The following is a 26,092-nucleotide window of genomic DNA, read 5'->3' as shown; positions in this document are numbered from 1 at the left end:
TGGATCATAGATTTGGCAAACAGCCACCCTTCCTCCTGCTCAATACATTTAACAACATAATTTTGTTTAACTTTCAGCATTGAAGGAGTTGTTGGTAAATAGAAATTGGATTTTTCTACAATTTTTCCCAGAAATCCTGCAGCTTTTTCAGTCATTCATGGTAAACATTTGAGTCCTATAGTAGAATGGGTAAGGAATGAAAAATAGCAGGCTCCTGATTCTTTTGTGCCCAGTGCCTTGTGTAGTCTTACGCTTGTATAAAGTGGATATAAATTGTTATAAATCTGAATTGTAGCAGGCTCTTGCTGTTTTGCATTTATCCTTCTTCATACTCTGGGACTCATGTCAATATGAATGGCAAATATATTTGCATTGTACCAGACTGGTAGCATTTTACACTCACTTTGTACTGGTGCAAATAACTATACAAGTAAAGGACCAGGAAGAATCAGGCCCTCAGTTGGTATTTTCTGCTACTTGAGATACTTTGGGCCCAATCCTTTCCTCAGTGAAGTGATTGGCCACCAGCCTGCTCACATGTATGAACCAGTTCATACCTGGAACTAGTCTTCATAAGACCACTTTCCAACTTCTCATTTGCAATTATCCAGTTTACCCTAGTTCCCTTCACCTTCCCTCAATGACTAAAACGAAAAGGTGTACATTCAGAGACAATACTTGAAGCTCCTAAATGTTGTAGTATTTAAAAAAAAAAAAAAAAAAGCTCAGCAATTCACTCTGAAACTTGCATTCAAAAGCCCAACCCCTTCCCGATCTCAACGGTGGGAGTGGGACACCTTTCGAGCAGGTCTTCTAGCGAAAACTCGTTAGCCCAGGTCTCGCTGTCTCTCTCCATCCTCGTATGTCCGCTGGGGAACACTAGTGAGACTCCATAATAGGACAGGCAGCAGCAGTCGAGCTTAAAATGCAAATCAACAAGGAAACAACTTGATGGTGGCTATTTTTTCCTCTCCTGAGAACGGGGGTGTCTGGGGTTTTTAAACAATTCCCCCCACCACGGGGAAAATATTTTCATGTGCCAGTAAGCAAACCATGGCACCTAACTGCTGAGCCGATCATTCTGTTTGGGAAGAAGGTGAGCTGGGGGTGAGGGGGACGGTGCGGGCATCAAATCAGGTGTTGCAAAGCTGCCTCGGCGATGCCACTGCTGCTTCCTTACTCCGTGGCGGAAATATCCGACAAGAGTTCGGAGAAGCAAGCAGCAGCGCCCCGGCCGCTGCTTCCCGCCTGCTGAGCCGCGCTCCCCGCCCCGCTCGGGTCCCCGGGGCTTGCTTGCACCTGCTGCCCAGTGCGTGGCTGAGCCAGGCCGGGGCCCCGCGGTGTCGGCCCGCTGCTCAGAGGGACCCTGCTGCCCTTAGGCTGCGTGTCTGCGCGGGGGGCACCTGCGCTGCGCTTCCCAGCCCGCGCGGCTGGGGCCGGCCGGGGCCGGGGGGCTGCTCCGTGCTCCAGCCAAAGCGACCCTCGCGCGCCGCTGGGCACATCCACCGGCGGCGGCGGCAGCTGCGGGGCGCTCCGGGAGCGGGAGCGGCGCCGTGTCTCCCTCGCAGCCACCGAGGCCGGACCTGCTCTGCTCCTCCGGCCTCCCGCAGCAGCAGCCGGGGAAGGCCGGGGAGAGGGGCTCTTCTGTGGGAAACGATTCCTGGCTCGCAGCTGGGGAGCGCGAGAGAGTTTGTGTGCGAGAGACTGGGGGGCGCGGGGGGGGGGGCATCTGCTGCTGCTGCCGCTCCCGGGCACAGGGGACTGGCAGTGCAGGGACTGGGGCTGCTGCTGCTGCTGTGCCCGCGCCGCGGGAGCGCGCCCTGCTGCACCTGGCCCCAGCCTCTCTGGGATGTGCAGAAAACGCGTCCTGAACTCCGCGACTTCTCCCCGTCTCCAGCAGCGCGTGTGTGTCTCGCTCTCCCGCACGCAGCAGAGCCACTCACGCTAGGGTCTCCGGCGCGGGGCTGAGCCGCCCTGTGTGCCCTGGCTGCTGCACGGCGGAACCCGACCCGCTGCCCCCGCCTCACCCCTCCTGCTGCTCAGGATGCCCGGTAAGTGGTGGTGACAGTCGGGAAGTCTGCCCGTGCCATCAGCTGCTGGGCTGGCGAGAGCGGTGCCCGGGCTTCCCGCACGCGCGGCAAGGCGGAGGGGCGAGGAGGCGGCTGATGTGATGCTAAGGTGAAGCCGTAGAGAAGGACTTTTCAGCCGCTAGGCTGGATCGCTGTGATCTCGCTCCGGGTACAGTAGGAGGGTTTTCCTGTGCATTGCTGGGGCTCCTGCGCTGGGGGTTGTGCATTTCTTTGGGGACACTTTGGGGTTTCTGTGAGCGTGCTACCTGCCACGCCACAGTGAGTGCAGTGTGGGGGCTACTCCGTTCATTGCCGAGGGGCTTCCCTGGCTTGTTCTGGGTACCGTGGGAGTTGGCCGAGGTGCAGTTTTTTTGGAGGGGTTGGTTCTGTGCATTGCTTTGGTACAGTTGTGGGCATGGTCCTGTGCATCAGGGGGATGGGGTTGGTTCCGTGCATTGCTGAAGGGTTGGTTCTGTGCCTTGCTGGGGATAAGGCTGGAGCTGCTGGGCACGGGGTTCTGTATTGCTGAGCGCACGCCGGAGTTGCTGTTAGGAATTAGCCCATATCTGGCTGCCAGAGGCTTGTCGTTTATACGTTACTGTTAGAGTGACCCCTATTTAGTGATGATGCGATTCAGGTCTGTAGAAGAGGAGTGAGAGGGTCTGTTCTCCCGCCAGCCGCTGTAACCTGCGGTGGGAGAGGCTCCGCTAATGGGGTAGGTGGTATCGCGCCTCCTGTCGCCTGGGTCCCAGCTTGGGTCTTCCCCACTACCACCACGGGCAATTCAGCTCTTGCCCAGGGAAGCCGCCTACGGAGTTCATCAACTACTATCCCTTCTTCCTGCCAGCCCATCTCTCTTCATCATGTGCTTCATAGCGGATTCTGGCTGCAAAATATTGTTCCCGTAGGGGAGGCTTAATATTTGCAAAATGGTTGATATAAAATTAGTGCATGGCTGCATTGAACTAGAGATTTGTGCCTGGTGACTCCTCTCAGATAGCTGGTACCTCCGGCTGTCAGATGTCAGACTCTCTAGAGCAAGGGGGTTGTTTGTTCTTTCCCACAAATCAGGCAAAGCAGTGGGAAACAGATAAAGCTGGTGATTGCTGGAGACTTTTAAATGGATTTTTGCTACACGATTTCAACATTTCTCCTGGTTTTAGAAGCAGCACTATGACGAGCATATCTTGTCTCCGTTTATTTGAAATGCTGGGTCTGATCCTGCTCCCACTGAAGTCAATGGCAAAACTCCCATTGACTTCAGTGAAAGAAGGGTAGGGCTCATACTGAATACTGCTCAAAGGAAAAGGATCAGAGAGAGCAGGCGGAAAGAGGTACAGCAGCAGAGATTAGTGAAAGAAGTTCATTCTAAGAAGATAAGAATAGCTGTTACCAAAGAGATTTTTAGCTGCATTGTGTCAGAATTATCTTGTAGATTTCCATTCGGACTGGGCGAAGAAAAATCTAAACGATTGTCTTCTCTTCAAATGTTTGCTAACAAAAGGAAGACTGAGTCACTATACACAGACTTCCACAAAATATCCAAGTGGTCAGAATAAGGTGTTGTTGTTTTTTTCTGGTGCTCTACTTTCCCCTGCCCTTCCCCTACTATAAAGCTGTTAACCAGAGAGGGGCCTGATCCAAAGCCCACTGAGCTCAATGCAAAGGCTCCCATTGACTTCAGTAGCCTATGGATCAGCCCCTAGGAGTAAGCAGCGGGAACAGGAGATTAACAAGAGAAATGTAATATCCCTAAGGAAAGGTGTTGCATCATATTCAATTCATGAACAGTTTCCCCCTTCCCCTTGGGAAAACATAGTACATGTTGTATCATTTTTATTTCTTCTTCCATTTTAAGAACTCCTGCACAACATACACACAAAGAAAAATGCATTTTAGTAATTAAAATGAACATCATATAGATAACAAAGCATATTTTATGCAAAAAATAGTAGATGGAAGGTGAGAAGCAGTTCAATATATTAATGGGACCCCAAATCTTTAATAAACCTTTAAGAAAAAACCCTCTCATTTGCATATTCTGACCACTTTTTTATCCTCTCCACCTACTCTAAAAGGATAGAATGTTATTTGTACTTTATAGGTGTATTTGTCAATTCTCATCCAAAAGAATAATTTGCGTAAGCTCTATAAATAGTGACCTTACTAACTTTTCTACAAGTATTAAAAGAACTCCAAAACACTTAATATCCTTATACAAATATCTAACTACCATTAGGGTCATGGTGGTAATCCAATATGCCTACAGATATTTAATTGTTAGAAATAGGATGCTTCATAGCAAAGAATAATAATAATCAAGTCAAGTTAATATATGCTGTACATGCAATTCAAGGTACTGGACCTAGCTGACAGTTTTTTTCTATGCTTCCAGAAGAATTGCTGTTAAATTGAATGTGTCCATAATATTTATTTATGGACAGATGTTCCTATTAGAGCTGAGGCGGGGGGGAAACAAAGCTTTAAAGCAGATAAATGCTTTTCTTTTTATCACTTTCTCTTTTCTCTTGCAACCTTCATATTACGAGGAGAAGGGTCAGACTTAAATGTCACACTGCAGTTTCTATCCCTAACTTTACTGTAACATCCTGAATTTAAATTGTTTTAAATCAGGTACTATAAATTTGGGGCTCAGACAGAATTTTGTTGAGGTTTTTCTTGTCTTAATCTAGTAGTTACTGACAGGCATCATAATAAGCTATTTTTACTATTATACTTTTCATTTAGATAATGAATATTTTTCCATATTAAAAACTTTGGCCTGATTTTTTTTCTCCAAAGCCGCTAAGCAACTGCAGGTCCTGTTGACTTCATCTGGAGTTGTGGACATTCCGCAACTCTGAAAACAAGGACATTTATTTGCACAAATTTTAGCATAAGCCCTGTAAGCTGTCAGCTATGCAGTGCTGTACACCTTTTTAGATTTTGTCCCAATGACTGCTCACATATACATTAAGAAATCCAAGTGATACTTGAAACATTTGTGTATTCTGAAATTAGAAAGTGTATACTCATTGTTGGCATTTATCTATAAATGAAGTGTGCGTGATTTGGGGAGCAGGGTTGGGGGGGACAGGGGTTCCTAGATCAGAGGTTGTAGGGAGTGGGAAAGGAAATTAGCAAATGAAGAATCTACATTTGAACCTCCTTTAATCACTTTTAACCTTCTTGTCAGTATAATCTGCTGAGGAAAAAGTGTTGCTTGATCCAGATATCATTCTTGTCTAAATTTTTCACTTAGGCTTCTGAAAATGTACTCTAAAGTATGTTAATTTGAAACATATTTATAAAGTCTTGTAATCTTCCAGTGTGTTTATCATACCAATGATACTGACAGATTACTGGGCTCATATAATTAGACTGTAAACATTCTCACCAGGATTCCAGCAAACAGACCCTTGACTTTTTTCTGACTTCTTGTCATGTTTATATTTTAAAATCAGTTGTATGGTGTCATATCTTAGTCTGTAGAGCAAATTCTTAGAAATAGAAGAATATAGTTCTTAACTCATAATCCATCAATTTAAGAACAAAAACATCCATAGTAGCTCAAAACCATCAAAATATTGTATTCAGGTTACGCATTCTACATATGGAATATGACATGTAAAACAGATGGTATATAAAATTATGCATAGCATGGCTGGAGAACCACCATATCTAAATTCAGTGCAACAGAACAAGGAAGGACTGTCATATGTAACTTAATGTTTTATGTCATGTGTGTCCTGGCTTAGTGTTTATTACTGATTTAATTCATGAATTTTGTTTTCCTTTGTTTTAATCATGACTTTCTAGAGAAAACAATCGGAGGAAACAGCCGTGTTAGTCTGTATCCACAAAAACAACAGGGAGTCCAGTGGCACCTAAAGACTAACAGATTTATTTGGGCATAAGCTTTCATGGGTCCACTTGAAGTGGTTTTTTACTCATGAAAACTTATGCCCAAATAAATCTGTTAGTCTTGAAGGTGCCACTGGACTCCCTGTTGTTTTTTTAGAGAGAACATTCTCTCTTAGAAGTGCATGAGTTTACCACACAATAGAGTCTAGTGTCTAAATAACATGAAAACATACATCAAGGGAAATACTGTTATATCAACTTTGATAAATTATGTAAAGACAAGCTTTCACAAAATTAAAGATTAATAGAAACATTCTTGCGTATTTAAAAAACAACAACAGTTTTTTAACCAAATAAACTGCCCCTGAAATATTGCAACCCAGATACTGTTTTCCTGAATTTCGTTACTCATCCATACTGTTTACCTAACAAAGTAGCTGGCAATGGATGACTAATGAAGTCATTTTGGTCTGTGTAAATACTGTGCTAGTACCAAATCCTAGCTTTCTTTCTCAGGCATTGGGAGTTTTGCCTCAGTAAAGACTGCAAGATTTGGCCCTGAATCAAGAGTTTTTGTAACTATGCAAAATAGTGCTTATTTTAAAATCAAATAAAAAGGTTATAGCAGAAGAACTCACATTCACAAAAACACTAAGCCCATACATATCTTTAAGCCTGTACTTAAGTTCCATTGAAGTCACTGGGATTTAGGCATGCTCTTAAGAGCTTTGCTGGATAGGGATGTTTTCTTGAAGCAGGGCCACAAATATTGACAGTGATTGGACTATACTATGTAACGACTGCTTGATAAATTTTATTAACTTTTTTGGGGGTGAGGTGGGGGGGAAGCACCTTAAACAAAAATCTTTTTTTTTTAGTTGTGAATCTTTTTTTTTTAAATGTTCAAATGCATTTTAATTGCATAAAACCATATAATGATTCTGTAGAGCTGAGACATCTTATGCTCAGACCCAAGCAAATTTTCAAAGATGAAGTATGAAAGAACAAACTTTATAATTAAAGTAACACAAGATAAACTTTAGTAATACTAACAGACACCAATTTAACATAATACAAAACAATCTCTTTTTTAAATCTTATAAGATTCAGCTATTATTGAATAGGTAAATTAAGGAAAGTTTCCACAGTTAAACTATTTAATAACCCAGAGAACCTTTAAGATATTTGAGGTGACACTATGCTTCACATTGCAAAAACTGATAATGTTAGCTCACTGGTACCTGTGGTCATGATGCATCTTGTTGCTAGCAATGGGATGCTTCTTGAGAAGATCTGACTTTCTATGCAGAGGGATTAAGATAACATGTCTGTCATGGTGTGGTATATAATAGTAGTGTCCAATCCATTTTCTTTTCTGCGTGATATCAAGTTTATCTATTCACATTGCTGTATTAGTATCTTGTATTATTATGTCTTGAATAATCTTGATTGTGTGCATTTGTTGGAGTCTCCAAAGGACTATCATAAATAAAACCGTTAGTTTGCATTATAGTAGAGACATTTGGAGACTACCAAGGGATAATTGAATATTACATTTAGGCAAACTTATTTAAAAAAGAAAACTAAATACCAAAAATGATTGGTTAGAGGTCTTTATGGTCTTTGACTCAATGTATAAACAAAGGGTATTTACTCTTTTTTTTTAAAGTCATAAAGGCAGTGCCAATATTGGTTTAATCCTGAATAGAATTAACTGTGACATGAGTTGAAGAATAGGGGTTTGTCCTCCAAAGCAGGTGCTTAAAGTTGCTCAACAGATATATAAGCTTTCTGTACAAGCTGGATTTAGTGTACATCCACAATGCCTCCCACTCCACTAATTAGCTTTGCTACTATGACGATACCTTAAAAAGTGACATCTCTCACAAGTACACTGGGCTTGTCTTAATGGCAATAGCCTTGTACAGTATCCTGGGTCTTGTGCAAATGGGCAACTTTTGTTTTTTGGTCTTATGGCTATTATGTTATACATAATACATAAAAACAAATACCACAGAATTTGTTTAACTAAACAAACCCAAACCATTCACCAGTATTTTTCCACTTGAGACAGATGCTGTTTTAATAGAAGTTTACTTAGTGGAATAACATGAGACAACAGAACAGGCCACTTTAGTCTACTACTCTCTTATTCCTGCTTCTGAGAATTAAATTTACAACAGATTTGGAATTGACTGACACAGGAAAAACAAGCAGAAATGTATGAGGATGCACTTTCTCTTCAGACAGAGATAAAGTTTGTACTCTTAAATCTCGATAGGACTTTTCACATGTATAGAATTATGCATTTGCTTAAGTCATTTCAGGATCAGGGCCGCCTTAGATACAGTGAGAGTTCTCCAAAATTCTTTCATTGGATAGATAACACTTTCTGAGCATGCATCAGTGACTATACTTTTTGTTTTGTGAATTCACAAAACATCAGACCAATACATTGATTTTTGTTTGTTTGTATTTATTTAACAATAAGATCCAGTCTGTGTCTATACCTTGCTGCTGTTGCTTCCTACATTACAACTAAGATCTATCTTTCCCCTCCATCCACACATCTAAAACTCTCATCCTGTGTCTCAACTACTGCAACATCCTCCTCTCTGGCTCTGACAAATCTCATCTTGTCCCACTGAATCCATCCAAAAAGTTGCTGCAAGGATCCTTTTTACTAGCTCACCACTTGAGCCAAGTCACTCCTCTCTTTGTGTCCCTCCATCGTCTCCTTTTTGCCATTGCATCAAACAAACTCCTTGTCTTCATTTTCAAGGCATTTTCAGAGTCTATCCCCATCCTTCCTATCATCTCTAAAACATTTAATTGACACGTTGACAACAATGCCAAACTTTATTGCCTACAGTATGTGGTAAACTTTCAAACAAGCATCTTCATCCTTTGTCCGATGCTGCCCATTATGGAGTACCTCATAAACATGTGCATAGCCACCTTCTTCATTCTACTTAAAATTCTCCTCTGCCATGATGCCTACAACATCTTGACAATGGTTCAGCAGTTGCTTTTCTGAGACACCCCCCAACACACCCACTTATTACCCTGGCAAGTATGACCGTACTGTTTCCTTGTGCTCCCTGGGTCTGTTTGTTCTGTCCACCAGGTGCCTCTGATTTTATACACAGATTATAAGATTGTTCTGGAAGGAATCATTTATGTGTTTATACAGCACAATGGGGCTCCGGTCCATGATTAAACCCCTAGACACTCATTTAATAAAATATAATAGATGTGCTGGGCATTTCACAGTACAGTCTAGAATAGAGAGAAAGGCAAGATGCACCGGGAGAGACAGAAAATGGTTACCTTAAATATCTATATATAAATTTCTGAACTAATTATTTTTCAGTTGTGTTGAGTGTAGACCCCACAGAAGTGATGGTGAAATCCTGGCCCCCTTGAAGTCAATGGGAATTTAGCCACTAGCATTGATGGGGCCAGGATTTCACACTCCTTTAGGAATTATGTAGAGGAGGAGAAGATTGGTGACCTAGCAAACTCAGCTTTGGAGGTAGATCTTTGCTTAGGGATCAGCACTGCAGAAGGTTTGGAGAAAGGAGTTTGGGAGAAGGAAACAAAGGAGGTGTTGATGCTAGCAACACTGGCAGACCAAGAGGGTGAGTGAAACATGATGTATATAGGCCATAGGTAAATTGTACTGGGCCTCAAAGGTGAGACCAAGAATTAAAAAAATGATAGTGATGGGAAGCCATTAGAGCTAATAGAGCTATTCAAAGAACATTTGATATTGTTTGACTACCAAGGAAGATAACTTTGGCTGTGACACTCTGGATTAGCAGGAAAAGGTTTTGGGGAAGGATTTTGATTACAGGTTTTGGGAAGACCTGAAGTTAAATAGTTGAGATGGCAAATAATAAGGGCATGGACAAGAGTTTTGCTTCCAGGACAAAAGAAGGCTTCATGGGGGATGAGGAGGGGCTTGGTTTTTTATTTTGTTTTTTAATCTGGTAGAAAAGAAGTGAAAAGGTTTAGCAATGGCCTGGGTATGAGGCAAGCATGAGAGGAACGAGTCAAACATGATTCTGAGATTGTAAACCTGAGAGATGCAGAAGATTAAATGAATCTGATATTTTCTTACTAACAAATGAACTCCCTAATACTGATGTTAATCCATGGGACACAATGAAACCTGTATCAAAAGGCAAATTAATATCAATTGTCTTGTCTTGCATTAAAAAAAACCCAACACTTTAAGAACAGCTAAGATTATAGTTAGGAGCTTTGCTACTACAGCATAAACTAGAAAAAGCGTCTGTCTATATAAAAATGAGAATAATCAGGATGAAATAAGTTTAACTGAGCTCAACAAAACAATACACAAGTTATCTAAAATGTTTCTACTGTTAAGTAAACAACAAATCTGATGCATTGCTGGAATGAATGCTTAAAAGGGAAAAAGCTAGAAGGGACAATTTAGTGGATTAAAAATCCAGATGGACAGTAATTAATATAGATTACATTTTTAAAGTATTTTTTGTATCAAAATCTAAAATGGTTTCTACTTTGACCCCTTCTGGCTTCCCTGTCACTAGTAGGGATCTGCTTATTGTCAGACAGGAAACACAATGAAGATAAAGGAAGATATGCCAGCACAATAAATAATTTACTATAACTGTTTCCTGAAGGTAAAACAAAACAGCAGAGCCCAGTGGTTTTCCTGAAGAATGTTTTAAACCTATAGCCAGAAATTAGCTCCTGTACTGACAAACTGTAGATTGACAAAAGCGGAAAAAAAAAATCCTTCACCTCAGAGTTTGAGGTAAACATTGTATTATATCCTGAAGAAGAGAAGCCTGAAGGTTGTTTTGTCAGCAACAAACCAATGTCACTATCATATACTAACTTTTTAAAATCCTGTCAGTAAGACTTGGATCAGCAACCCTATATCTTATACCTAAGCACCAGGGGCCTGATCCAAAGATTAGTGAACTCAGTGAAAAGACGCTTACTGAATTCAGTGGGGTTGAGTCAGGTCCCGTGCCCAGGGGTAATGTCCATAGAGCATTAGGAGTGAGCCATTTGATGCAATCATCAGATAAACTGCATCTAATATAGCCTCTTGATGCTGAAAAGGTAGTTGACTGGATCGAGTGGATCCTTTCTTTGGCAAGATGTCCAAAATGGAATTTACTTGGAATTTATTTTAGCTGAATCATTGCCATGCAATGTGCTGCTATGTGCTGCTATAAAATTATTAAGCATGGTAGAAGGTGGGGTGGTAAGCATTTTCTACCACTTAATTTCATATTAGTGCCTGTAGCAAAAGGATTGATATCAAGTGCAAAATCAAATTTGTAATTGACACTCTTCATTTCCATCTATCCAGACAACAAACATGCTTTTATTTATACTCTAGGCAGAAGCGTCCATTCCAGAATTATGATTCAAAATCTAATTTCAAAGCAAATATTAAAATACCTGCTGTTGTGAACTGTGCAAATTTATTCTGAACGAAAAGTCTGAGTGTGGCTTTCAAATATTGCAAAGAGGTTACACCTAAGCAGAAGAGACTTTGAGTGAAAATCTGCCTCATTGAAGTCAGTGGCAAAACTTCCATTGACTTCAGTGGGGCCAGATAACTGTTGTAATAAACTGTACATAGCAGGTGACATCACTAGCCCACATTTAAAAACTATTAATTGGTTTGCTGCTTCTCCAAGGGAGGAATTCATTCCATTGGCATGAAGTACAATGTCCAGGCTCCATGTGGGAGGAGTGCAGAGTGCTTGGGCAGATTAAATCTACTCTACCTCCAACCCTGGATCAGAATGTGAAGCTGCTGTTTAAACCCAAGCTCCTTTTCTAAACTGGAAGAAAAAATCCAATGGGGGGAAAAAAGGAATATTTTTGTTTTTTCATTACAAACATTTAGTTTACTTGAAAAACTGCAGTTTTGAATGAAATGTTCCATATATTTTAGGTTGCTTTTTGAAATAAAACTAGTCTTTTGATAAACTTTTGACCAGATATAATTGCATACATTAAAGTTGAACAGGAATTTTTGACTAAACATTTCTTTGTTGGAAAGTGCTGGTTGTCAAAACCAAAACTGTTCCCATGTTGAAAATTTTTGCCATATCCTGTTTGAGTGAGTTTGTTTTTTTAAAAGAAAATGTTGTTTTTGTTAAAAAAACAACAACAAAACTTTAAATTTAAAATCAATGTATAGTAAAATATGAATGTTTCATTTTAAAGTTATGAAAACAAAATGACCTGATCTAAATTATTTTTTTCCAGATTATAATCCATGAACATTTGAGAGAAACTTTTTGTTTCGATTCATGATGGGAAAATTGTCATGGGATGGGGAAAATGTTTCCCGCCAAGCTCTACCTAATGACAGAGCATATGAGCTCTTCCCAATTCCTTATTGAGGTGTAATTTTATCCTAAGTCTTCCTCCATAACAGAAAGGAAGAAGTGGATGCTTGGGCCCCACACAACAGCTGGGGAAAGAGAAATAACTAAATGATCCCTTTAGGTTGCTTTTTGGCTGGATATGAGTTGATTAATCTTTCACTTGGCTCTGTTTCTGACCAAGCCAGAGGGTGAGTGGACTTCTTATTGCTGAACTGGATTTAATCAAGACCTGATGCTAAATGGTAATTGGAAGGTAGCTTGAATGGAGCACGTCCGGCTCTTCGGCAGCAATTCGGTGGCAGGTCTCTCAGTCCCTCTCGAAGGGAAGGACCTGCAGCTGAAGTGCGTCCAATCGCAGCTGCTTTTTTTTTCCCCTGCCACTTGGGACGGCAAAAACGCTGGAGCCAGCCCTGCTTCCAGCAGTATGAGATGTAATATTTGTTCTTTATTTGTCTCTGTCCTTAGTGTGTACCAATAAGAGCTGTCTATGAACTAGACATCTTGCCTTCTGGATTCTGTTACCTAAAATCCATAAGACATGGTATATGCCCCACAATCAGTGCATTGGATCAATATGGAAAGTTAAGAATCGAGTTATAATAATATCCAAATATGCTGGAAAACTGTAGCTGGCCAGTCATTGCTGGTGACTCTAGCTATTGGGGATAAAATCCGCAAGAAAGAGGACCTGCAGGAATTGTTTTCTTATTTCAACAGATAATCATAGCTTAATGTGTGCCCTAATTCTAAGGCCTGATCTTCACTGAAGTTCTGTACTGGTATAAATATATTGATTAAGGATGTGATTTTTTTTAACCAATAAAACCCATTACAGTGGATGCAGTTCTACTAGTGTAAAGGTGCCGTATACTGGGATCACTTATTCCGCTTCTTGTACAGGATTAAGCGTTACCTGTATAAGCACCTTCATAATATTATAACTGGGTCCACACTAATTGTGGGGTAGTACTGCTATAACTATGCTGCTTAAAGCAGTACAACTCTTGCGGGTAGACCATCCCTAATTGTCTGAAACCAAACAGCATTCTGAAAATGTGAGCCATTACTAGAGGATTGCTGATGAAGATATACAAAAACAGTAGTCATTTCTTGCCCATTTTTTCAGTACCTACAGTTACTTTGCTCAGTGATTGCAACAAAGGTCAGTTTGCACTAAATGTTAAAATCCTAGGACTGTTTATTTACAAGTTCATTTTCAAGGGTTTATAAATAATTGAAATCTGTATTAAAATAAAGGGCATGAGTTCCAACATATGTGCTTAGATAGAATGCAAACATGTACATACATAATCTTATATGGTGAAATGTATTTTGACATGCATGGTACTGAACATGTCAGGGTTTTGTCTTAGTTCATACTCCTGCAAACTTTCCAGGTACATAAATCTCCACTGAGATTATTAGAAATTCAGCTTTTATACGGTTGGCAGAATGGACTTGTAATGGGAATATACATAGCACTGGGCTGATTGTTTATATTACACAAAGATCTTTCAGCTCATCATCATAGGGAAGAAGAAAATGTGTTCAATTATGATGTTACTATATATGAGGTCTCAATTTTGGGTATTGTTTAAAGTTAGCATCAATGAACTTGTAGCTTCTATTTCTCTTTGGAGCTTATCTACAAATTCTAATGGTGAACTATTAACATGGTCTTTAATCATCCCATTCAGACTGCCAGAAACACTCTACAAGTGAAAATGAATGGGTACCTAGGATTTGGTTAATAAGAACATTTACAAACTCATGTTATGTATGAAATGTATATAAACTATAGGAATGGTTCTCCTTCCCACTCTGATCCTTGTACACTGCTCTAGTGACTTATAAGGTTTGTAAAAAAAGATGGCAAAATGATTGGGGAGAATTCCCCTGGCACAGGCCTTATGCTGGGTTGTCTTAAGAAGCCCTGCACTGTCCATCTTCACAAACCAGCATGCGGATTGGGTTCTGGGAGGGGCAGGAGTGGGGCCATAGAGAATACTGGGGTGGCTGCCCTTCTTAGAGCAGTCCCTTTAAGTTAGACTGGGTTCAGCCCCTTTAGCAGGAACCTTTGCCCTACCTTCCTTTGCACTCTACTTTCTGACCGTGCCACTGTTTATACACACATGGAAAGAACTAGGATAGGCCCAAGGTGCAAAATTTAGATCTGACTCTGAACTTCCCCAAATTTGGATTGACTGTGAAACCTGGCTGTGGTAGAGGGAAGCGTTTGTTGGAAAAGTCCAGGCTTTATTCAGTACAGGGGTGTCTGGAGTTTCCTCTAGAAGATAGTGAAGGCTGAGATGAAGGCTGACATAAAAGCAGTTCAATCAGACCCATTCTTGTAAAACTGAGCATTGCCTCTTATAACTCATCGTGTTTGCAAAATAATGTGCAGTGTGCTAGACCATAGTAACGTATAATAGATGTTGCAAGACACTTGAGAATAATCTGAGAATGGTATTGAGTGATCAATATATTATATACCTCCATGTATAGATTTCTAATTTGTTCTATTAATTTTATATTGCATGCACTTTCTGCATAGCGTATATTTGAGTTTATTTTTAAAAGTATAAACATAAGGAAAAATTATGCTGCAAAGCTGAACACTGTATTAATATAAATAACTATATATAAAATAAGTAACTCTGAACCTGTCCTAGTTCCTTTCATGTGAGGGAAGCATATTAACTAACAAGTTACACGATTGGGGTGTGGGGGAAAATCTCTGGAATCGTGCATGCCTCTGCCCCATCATCCTTCCCCCTGTTCCTGACTGTTTTGTTAGATTTACTAGTATCTTTTGATGCCATGAGTCCATTACAGGGCATGCTATCCAGAAGTTGCTCAGCCACTGTAAACTTGTGGCCAGCCTCATATCTGGTGACTGCTGCACTATTCACACATACTGGGATAGTGAGTGTTCTTCCCATGGTTTACAAGCCTTCCGTCACAGACTCAAGTCTCAGATGGTCTCAACTTACTATCCGGTCAAGAGTTAGCCATATGCAGACTAAATCTTTAATAGGTCTCCAAGTTATGTCATAGTGCTGCAAAACTCTCTGCAGCTTGTCTTGATTTTAAAACATTGTCCATTGTGGTGTAACTATGCACATCAATTAAATCATAGAAATTTAGGGCTAGAAGGGACTTCAAAGTCATCAAGTCCAACCTCTGCCCTGAGGCAGGACCAAGTAAACCAAGACCATCCCAACAGACATTCGTCCAACTTATTCTTAAAAACCTTCAATGATGGTGATGCCACAACCATCTTTGGAAGCCTATTCCAGACCTTAGCTATCCTTATAGTTAGAACGTTTTTCCCAATAACTAACCTAAATCTCCCTTGCTACAGATTAAACCCATTACTACTTGTCCTACCTTCAGTAGATGTGGAGAACAATTGATCACAGTTCTCTTTACAGCAGCCCTTAACATATTTGAGGACTATTATCAGGTCCCTCCTCACTCTTCTTTTCTCAAGACTAAACATGCCCGTTTTTAAACCTTTCCTCATTAAATCAGATTTTCTAAACCTTCTCACTTTTGTTGCTCTTCTCTGGACTCTCTCCAATTTGTCCACATCTTTCCTAAAGTGTGGCACCCAGACTTGGACATACTACTCCAGCTGAAGCCTCACCAGTGCCAAGTAAATCAGGACAATTACATCCTGTGTCTTACATACAATACTTCAGTAAAGATTTCAGACTAACTCTAACTTGTCCAGGTCATTTTGAATTACAATCTTGTCCTTCCAAAGTGCTTGCAAACCCTTCCAGCTTGATGTCATCTACAGAGTGTTATAAGCATACCATTCCGTCCGTTATCCAAGTCACTAATGAAAATGTTGAATAATACTGGATGCAGGACTGACCCCTGCAGGACCCCATTACATATGCCCTCCAGTCTGACAGCAAACCATTAACAACTCTGAGCATGGGTTTTTCAACCAGTTGAGCATTCATGTTATGTTAATGTCCTGGCCACTGTTTCATCTTCCTCTCTCTACTGTTTTCCATGTGCAGTAGGCCTGACAGTGACCTCAGTTAACTAATCTTGTGGCTTCTGCTGTAGCAGCTATTAGCCAAATTCTAAAATAATCTGGGAACAACTTTGCAAAGTTGCTTCAGCCTGCATGTTTCAAATGTGTGGCAGGAGTCTTGGGCATCAGTGGCACCTTGGTGTCCCTGTAGCACAGTTTATCCTGAAGACTGAAATGCTTTAGTCTAGCTCAAGTCAGAGGTATCTGGATCAGGAGGTCAGACTTGATGATCTGATGGTTCCTTCTGGCTTTCAACTTTATGAAATTATGGAGTGTTGAAAAGCGGTAGCATTAACCCTTTCCATCTACTGTCTCTCTGTTCCACCATATCAATGTCCACTTCAATATGTTTCATGAGATGCCTTCTTACTCTACTAGTATTTTAGTCTGTTGGTCCCTGGTGTCAGGTAAAATGATAAGTAAAGATCAATTTACTCCCTGATATTATGGACAATCATCTGCATTTTAAATGGTGCATCCTCATAAAACCAAATTTTAGAAACATGATACCTAATTTTGCACCCACAATTTTGGAGTCAGTCACAATTGTGTTTATAACTTGAGTCTGCACTAAACGGTGAAATCTAGGGGCCAGATCCTTTCAAATGATAGGAAAATGGCATACTTGCATTTAAGTCAATGGAGCTACGCTGATTTCTACCAACTACAGATCTGGCCAGTGGTTAACAAGCTATCTGACGTTTGGGCTCAGTCTGCTAGTTAGAAGTGCTAACTATGATTCTTGGACATCTTAAGTATTCCTTTAACTGGACTTACATTTGACTGCTGACCCAATATCCTAGGGTGTTTGGAAGCCATTATAGAAAATGTCCCACTTCAGACTGTAAGGGGAAAAAGTGAAAAGTGCAGACCCATATTCCCACACAATGGTACTTCCTCATTTGTTCATAGGTATTCAGGAAGGAAGCAAGGTTACCTCCCTCTAGCACAAGGAAAATAATTTAGAATATTCTCACTACCCTTTGCATAATACCAATGGTACAGCTGCTTTGGTTATAGCTTTTGTTGCTTCTCCTGCTGCTTTAGTTTGATCATGATGATGCTTCTCATTGTGCTGCCCCTGCTCTTCATGCTACACTCCCTGCTTTGGCTGCTTCTCATACTTCAGCTTCTTCCATTCCAGGATTCAGTGTGATACTGGGTTGCCTGGCCTGACCTGTCTGTCTCCTCCTCAGGCCCTCTGCCTTGTCATCTAATTTGATGTTGTCTTTACCCTCTGATTCTCTCCAACCTACAGATTGCAGTGGGCACCCAGCCATGGAATGAAACCAGCTTCTGGGCACAGAATATACCCCACTGCTTCTGGGCATGGATTGCAACCCATTAGCCATCTGTTTGCCTGATCATTATGAATAAAAGCTGCCCTGAACTAGTCCTTAGCGAGGCCTTTAACATCCTTACCTCTGTCTTCACACAGCCTTATTAACAGAGCTTTCCTGAACTCCCTGCAATTAATGGGCATCGTGCCACTCTGAATTTAACCTTTCTTATCTTGAAACTAGACTTTGAAAGGAACTAAACAGTTCTTTGTTCGTTGAACACCTTCTGGTTCAGTCTGACTGCTCTTTTTGTATGTATGTCAGGGAGCAGGGTGTATGTGGGGAATACATTCTGTAGTCCACCAGCTGCCACTAAGTGTATCACTTCTCTCTTGGGCACCACAAATCCATGCCATTTCAGCGTTCACCCTATTGAGACAGCCTGACATGTTTCATCAAGTGGTGCAAAACGCTTTTGCTTCACTTGAACTTAAAATGAAGAGATTGGCATAGGTTGATGGTGCTCTGATACAAACACTGTTCTTTTTATCCTACCTATGAAGGCTGATATAACTGACATGTTTCGGGAACATATTTTTAAGAGATGTACACTATAGGCAAAGAGCACTACAGTACAGTCATAGAGTGAAATCCTATGCTATGCTATGTGTGAGTACTGCAGGGTGAAGAAGCAGCCTCTTCTCTCTCTCCCATGTAAGCAGAAGGGAAGGATCTCTGCATAGCATGCTAGTAAGCAGTCGGAAGAGGGTCTATCACCAACGCTCCCATCACACTGTAGAAGAGGCATAGTCTGCTAACTAGGGTGTGTATCCAGCCCTTTAGCCAGCTAGCACATGCTACTGCTGCTCCTGTTAACATCACTGCTTCTTTTAAAATAAGCAGCCAAATGTGCCTGGCAGTATTTTCTCAACCGTGAGCTAGTCGATCCTGCAGCTGTAGGATAGCTTCTATGCTAGATGCATGTTGGATAACCCTCTGACTCCACTCTTTGACTAAAATAATGGCAGAATGTTGTCATTAGAATTTATTTTATTGTACAATCTTACATTGTTAGCTCTTTGGACCAGGGGCTTTTTTGTTCTTGTACAGTGCATTGCACAGTCGGGCCCTGGTCTATGATGGGGGTGGGGAAAGGCTTCCAAGTGCTATCGCAGTACAAAAAATAAATGATTAGTTTAAATTAATTGCAGGCCAAAATATTAGTGGAAACCTGAAGATAATTCATTGACGTGTAAATTTGTTTGATTTGAATGAATGTATTAAAAGGTTTTGTTAATTCCACAAATGTTTTCCTAAAAGATAAGTAAAGATGTATTTATTAAACTTATATGGTGTCAAGTATCAGGAGGTAGCCGTGTTAGTCTGTATCCACAAAAACAACAAGGAGTCCAGTGGAGATGCCACCAGACTCTTTGTTGTTTTTATTAAACTTAGTTTCTTTTGAGATCACATCCAGACCACTGTTTCCAGAGATCAGGTCCTTCATGTGGGAATCTACATAAAGACACGCTTTAAGTCTATTCTGTTTAATTTGTTGTCCATTACCTTGCCTTGAGACCCACTCTTGATGCAATAAGGATCAAAGTGACACTTAATTGGAAAGAAGGGCTCTTCATTCCTTCTGGGAGTTGCATGTGGACTGTATCACTCTTGCAGTGACTGCAGATGTTGTTGTTTAATAGATTAAGGCCTTGCCTTAATGAAGGACTATATTACTAGCTCTCCTCACTTTGAGTGATCCCTCTCAATTCTTTGCTTAGTCCAGCCTCTCAAGGATAAAGATAAAGCATAAGCCATGCTGCAAACTCTCTCTCCCCAGTTTCACTTGGAATTTCATAAGAAGAAAATAACAAAATGTAACTCCATGCCAAAAAATCCACCCTATCACAAATGGTCTGTTACAGCATACAATCACCCATCTCAAAATTAGATACACCAGTAACTTGATATTTGTTCCATTCGTAGTGGGGAAACCCTGACTAATTAACAAAGTGAAATATTGCCCTTTTTGTGACTGAAATTTGCAAATACTAATGAGATTATATAATTGTACTGTCAATTAATTAACAACTGTTTATGGTTTTTAGCATGTATTTAGAGAGATGTTGCAGTGTCACCGAGTCTGTTAGAATTCTGACTGAGTTTGGCTAATTAACTAAAATCCACTCGAACCTCACATAAAATGCACTTGAGTACAAAATTTAAAATTGTTGCTTGACAGAGAGAGAAGCCATTCTGACACCACTGTTGCCCCTCTGCTAAGCAGTAGCAAATGACTAGGACATTGCAGGTTAGCATCCCAATTGTAAAGAAATGAGTGGTGCTGAGCCACAGTGTATTCTAAGTAACTTGTTTTTATTTACGTGTGTATATCAATCCTAGAACAGAGATGGTCAAACAACATTCATGGCAATATATCCTTTTGGGAATCTCAGCACAACAATGCCTGGGTCACAATGAGCAACTCTGCCTTGAGAATTGACTCTAATCAGACAGCAAACTCTCCTGCTACTCATGCAGCTACTCCTTTCAAGGACCACTGCCGCTACATAGTTTTTGCTGTATAAGGCCATGTCTTCTCAAGACAGAACATACATGCTAAGAGACCATGGAATGCTGTGTCACAATGCCATCTGATAACACCTGCCATAATATTATAGTGGCAGTGATTGGTTCAGCTACATTCAAATATATATGTTCTAACTCTGTCTTCCATGGTTTGTAACTTTCTGAAACATTGACCTGCTGGACTGAAATTTTCCAAGCTTGGTCTCTGCCTGAAGGAGAGCTTGGGTAGAAAGTTTGAAGAAAAATAATCAAGTCCATTACTTTTAGTATAAGGAGAATTTAAAATGTTTTTGTTCACTATAAAAATAAAATACTTCCAATCTTTTTTTAATAGGATTGTCATCTCTGAGGCACAAAAAACTAGGACATCTGGAATGATCCTGAGCCCATAAAACTAGCCAGCTGGCAGTGTTTAATGAGCACCTGTCAAGGTTCCTTCCCGACTCTGAACCTTAGGGTACAGATGTGGGGGACCTGCATGAAAAGCTCTAAGCTCAATTAACAGCTTAGATCTGGTCTGACTGCCAACACCCCCAAGCACTCCCTTCCCTGGGTAGCCTTGAGAGAATCCTCCAACAATTCCCTGGTGGACACTGATCCAAATCCCTTGGATCTTAAAACAAGGAGAATTTAACCAGCCCCTGTCCTTTCCCCCCAACCAATTCCTGGTGAGTCCAGATCCAATCCCCTTGGGTCTTAAAACAAGGAAAAATCAATCAGGTTTTTAAAAAGAAGGCTTTTAATGAAAGAAAAGAAAGGTAAAAGAAAACCCTCTGGGAGAGATTAGCATACCAGCTACTCTCACAGACAACAGATTCCAAACACAGAGGATGTTCCCCTGGGCAAAACCTTAGTTACACCAAAAAAATACCCAAATACCCAATTTGATTCTTCCTCTAATTGCACAAGACAGGTTACAAAGAAATAAACATAAACCTATTTATTCCTTTCTAAAACTTACTACTCTGATAAAAGGCTGGTTCCTTGATCTTTTTCACTCTGGCTGAAACTGAAACTGACTAAACAAAGGAAAACTTCCCTCCTTCCTTTTGAAAAATCTTGTCCCCCCATTGGTTCCTCTGGTCAGGTGTCAGTTGGCTAGGTGAACTTCTTAACCCTTTACAGGTAAAAGAGGCATTAACCTTTAACTATCTGTTTATGACAGTACCCTTACAAATTTCCCAGGAGAGCTACCTCAAAAAAGGGACAATCCTGGGGAAATCTGAATAAGTAGCAACCCATTTTTTTTGAATAGGCATGTAAGCAGAATGTCTGGGTACAGAAAGCTGAAATTTGGTATCCAAATAATCCTCACTTGAAGTGCTTTTGAGTAGTCTAGTGAAATCTTGGTTTTGGTTTGAATGAGTTATGACCTGTAAAAAATTGTATGCTGGGCATCTGTCTGTGTTTTGTATATCTTTTTGTGTATCTAAATGAAGGCTGTGTTGCACATGCTGTGTGACTAATTTATAAGTTTACTGAGTATGCAAAGGGATTAGATAAGGCTGCTCACAATTTGTACAATATGCATGATGCTCTGATGTACCTTATCAGCTCTTCATTGGAGATGGGTATTCTGTGGGTCTCCTAAGGAAAATGGGACAGTACATTTCAGTGGTTTGTAATTCAATAGCTCCAAATCATGGAGTTCACATACTCTATCACAACCTTGTTTCAACTTGACAAATCTTCAGAGCTCTAAAGAGGTGAAGCTCCTTGTCATTTCATTCTTTTTCCCCATATTTTTTTCTTTTTCAAACAAACAAACAAACAAAAAACACCTAGGAAATCCCATATAAAATCTGTTAGAAGGTTAAGGTCTTGATCTTGCAAAGACTTATGCATAGGAAGAATAATTCCCTCTACTGAAGGAATTACTATCTGAAATTCTGCAGTCTTTGTTATGCAGAGGTCAGACTAGATTATGGTCCTTTCTTCTGTCTTTAGAATCTATTAATCTATGTATTTAGCTTTCAGCACATGAGGAATCCCCACTGATATCCAGCACCTGGCTTCTCTCCACCACCTCTCTGAAACTACTATTTTGTTCTCCAGAATTTCATCTTTTTTTTAAATAGAAAAAGTAAATCTCTAGCCATTATGGTTTTGACAAAAACCTCAAATATGAATGAAAGGTATGTTTTTACTGCAGTGTGATAGGCACTTGGGCTAGCCCAGCTCAGATGTAAGCAGCTGCAGTGTAGAGTCACCCCTGACTGCTTTCACATTGTGTCTGTACTCATCTGTGTGAGGTGGTAGGACTTTGGCAAGCATGTCCCATCGTTCTTAGCACTCCATGTTTTTCCCAGTGGATTGTGGGAGAACTTGTCTGTCCTGGGCATGCAGGGGAACTGTGGGAAGGCACTGGAGGGATATCCTCATTGGAGTGATTTACATGTGTCCTCACAAAGGGGGTGGGTTACAGCACTTGGGCTTTAACATGTAGGCCAGGACAGGCGAGTTAGCCTGGGTTGAAAGCACTGATGCATCTGGGAGAGGCTTTGTTTGTGGATGGGAGTCAGTTTAGCAGCATAGTCTGGGTTGACTGAAGTGAAGGTAAGCCCTGAGTGTAGCCAATACGGAGATATCTATGTGACTCTGCCAGGAGCCTACAGCAATAGCTCGGAGAGGTGAGAATTGCACCATTCATCACAGTGAGGTGTTGTTTCAGATGCCCAGTGATGACTTACATGTTGACACTGTTAATGGTTTCATTCTTTGTGTAATAAAGGAAAGGGTAATTCACACTTCTACACAGTTTACTGCGAGGTCTCTCTCTTTTTTTTTTTTTAAGTGTCAAGAGTAGGTGGTGGTTGGGTGAGCTTAATCACTTGTCTCTTCCCCAACCAAGGAGTCGAGTCCAGAGAACATAGCAGAGCCCATGGATATATTCAGGTCCCACCAAGGGGAAGTCCAGTGAAGCTCAGAACATGGATGATGATCTTTGTGCAAATAATCAAATTTACAGCGAGTGGTGTATGGTGTTAGAAATGTGGGTGGTGCTTATTTTGGAGATGGAACTTGGAAGAGGACCACCACCTTTCCTCTGCCCCCAGTCCTGAGCCTGTCTAGAAGGAATGTTAAAATAAAGTTTTTCGGAAGCCCTGATCTGGACCACAATAAAACTATATAATGTTAAAGAAAAAAGGGCGATGGCAGGAAACACCTGATTGGTTTTTTTCAATTTTTTTTAACTGATTAGTTTCATATTTGTGCATCTGAAAGGACTGATACTTGGAAGAGGAACTCTTTAGGGACAGTTTCTTAGGTCAAGTATAATGTAGAAATATTTCCCAGGTCTGGAAACTTCTGCAGATGAACTGGGGCAAAATCTTCGGTATAATAATTCAGATTTTGTACTAAGAGCCATGATACAACTTTATAAAGTGCTCTCTAAATTTAATCCGGAAAATAATTTAGTATGTGGAAAGGCTGGGATCTTCCCACCTTTTCCCTTATTTAAATGCCATTCATCAAGCCTACCTCACTTTCTGGCAATGATGCATGAATGCAACTAGCTGGAGCCTGTCAATATATCTTCAGAGTCGCTGAGTCTGTTAATTAGTTTGACTTTAAAATAGGAACTTTAAGTATTCCCAGTCTATGACCTTTTCTTTGGAACCCTTTTGCTAACTAATGGCTGGTTTGTTATCTTTCAAAGTTTCCATCTGGTTAAAACTTATTGAATTTTATGTTACTTTTGAGTGTTTATATGAAGAATCTAGGTTGTAATCTAAGAATGTTATTTGTTTTTTTCCTGTCCTTTATGTCCATAACTTTCCTTTATTTGGAATGTCTACCATTTCCCATGATTTGCAATGGGACATAAGTTGCCTAGTGGGATTGAAGGTGTTCATGTCTTGGGTAAAAAAATCACCATTACATCAATAGTAGGAAGGAGAAATCCCTACTAGAGATGTCTGCTGTCTTCTGTTGTTTTTAGTGGGACTGAAGCCACAGGCTTCCCTCTGAGAAGATGGATACCAAGTCACACAGCCATCCTTAAACCTAACAACATGTGACACAAGTGATTTGAAATGTGTGAGCAGTGACTGAAATGTGGAACACTTCTTTTTCTGTTGTGCATGGCATAGTCATTGACAAAGTATAAAGTGTTAAGGATTTTGTTCACAATGTGAATTAAATCTTTTTTTATTAAAGAAAATTGGAAGATCAGGGACTTTATCATCCAACATTAAGGACCCTACATTCCCCAGGTCATCCACAGGGCTCCTCAGCCCAGGCATAACCATCAAGAAATAACCATTAACCCTCCTGTAGACTTGTCTTTAGAGTGGGATGCACACTTAGTTATTTACTAGACAACAGTAGGACACCAGGTCTCATGTTTGTTTTCCAGCTCTGGGGGAGGAGTGTGGTATAGTGGTTATAGCAAGGTGGCGGGTCCTATTCCTAGCTTTTGGAGGAGAGTACGGTCTAGAAGTGTCCCATAGCTTGGCATTTCTTTGCCATTTTAGACTTTGCATTTGACGTTGTCACACTTAGCCAATCTTATTTCTTTTAAAATGAAGCTTTTGTTTATAGGAAATAGATTCTTTTGTGTGTGTAATATTTCCCTGACAGATCCACCAACTGACTCTTTAAGGGTCTATAAGCATACTTGAAGTAACTCTTCTCACATGTGGGTAGTCCCTGTTAGTCACTTGGGTGAGCGTTTGCAGTGTCAGGGACTAATTTTGTAATACATGTATGACTTCTGATTATCATTTAAATGTATATTTGTAATTAAACATGACTATTAATAAATAGTAATTTGTTATGATAGTGCCTAAGCAGCACCCAAGGATGGGATCCCATTGTGCTAGGCACTGTACAAACAGTAGTAGATGGTCCCAAAAGCGTACAATCTAAATAGGCAAGACAGACAAAGGGTAGGTGAAGGGATAAATATACCAGCAGAATGAAGAATGTGATGGGGTAAACTTCATGTTAATTTCATGATTTAATTGATTTCCTGGTTTAGTTTGGAGAGGATCAGCTAAATGGAGAAGGAAGGGGGACAGGTCACGGGAGATGAGGATAAAAGGGGCAGATGTGGACTAAAGAGATTGAGGAAGGGGGAAGGGAAAGGTTGGAACAAACAGCCAATCAGCATGGGGCAGAGAAAATCCTGTTCTAATAATCTGACATACCATTAAATTTGATATTTTAACTATGACCAACCCATGAAATATAATTATATCAAAATATTGTCCCTGTCATTCTGCATAAAGAAGAAGTATACACGCCTACTTACATATTAACCATGATAAATTTATTAGGAGAGATCATAAACCATCACATTACATTTTGGTTTAGTGGTCTTCTTCACAGCATAACAGGAGTAATTTAAAGGGAGTTCTGAAGCTGTCAGTTGAATCATTTAGTATACTAATTTTGGTTCTCTTAATCTTTTTTTGTATTGTATATAAATAAATGTTTTTATTTTTTTACAGTGATGTGAAGTGCAAAACATTTTATGAAATACTTTGCCAGTTGTGCTACCTGCTTGTCTCCGTAATTTAAGCATTTCAGCCAAATTTTCAGAAGCACTTTGTAAGTGCTCAGACCTCAGTTAGGCACCCAAAAATTGAGGCAACCAAGATCAGTCTCCATTATTTGAAATTCTTGACTTGTCTTTTTAACTAAACTGGAAGAAAGTGTTTATGTAATCCATATTGTATAGGGGAAATATAGCTACATTAAAAGAAAATAGTGAAGGTTGCTAAGTAAAGACCTCAAAAGTTAGGAAATGCCAACATATAGGTTACCTGTGCAACATTAATTTGCCGCCCCCCCCAGTGCACATGCATCATTATACAGTTTTAATCACAT

The 26,092-nt window shown here is 40.4% G+C and overlaps 1 protein-coding gene across 3 annotated transcripts in view; it reads left to right on the top strand.

The window, feature by feature from the left end:
- Window positions 1-1,754: 1,754 nt before the first annotated feature.
- The window catches only part of HS3ST5 (heparan sulfate-glucosamine 3-sulfotransferase 5), a 276,592-nt gene continuing 252,254 nt past the window's right edge, over window positions 1,755-26,092 (top strand). For all 3 annotated transcript variants that reach the window (XM_045008681.1, XM_045008680.1, XM_045008679.1), the window contains exon 1: window positions 1,755-2,051. The gene's annotated coding sequence lies outside the window, so the exon portion shown is untranslated. The remainder of the gene's footprint in view (window positions 2,052-26,092) is intronic.

The sequence above is a fragment of the Mauremys mutica genome, chromosome 3 (assembly GCF_020497125.1).
Source record: "Mauremys mutica isolate MM-2020 ecotype Southern chromosome 3, ASM2049712v1, whole genome shotgun sequence".
NCBI lineage: Eukaryota > Metazoa > Chordata > Testudines > Geoemydidae > Mauremys > Mauremys mutica.
The sequence above is the reverse complement of the archived record's forward strand: the minus strand, read 5'-3'. Positions and strand labels throughout refer to the sequence as shown.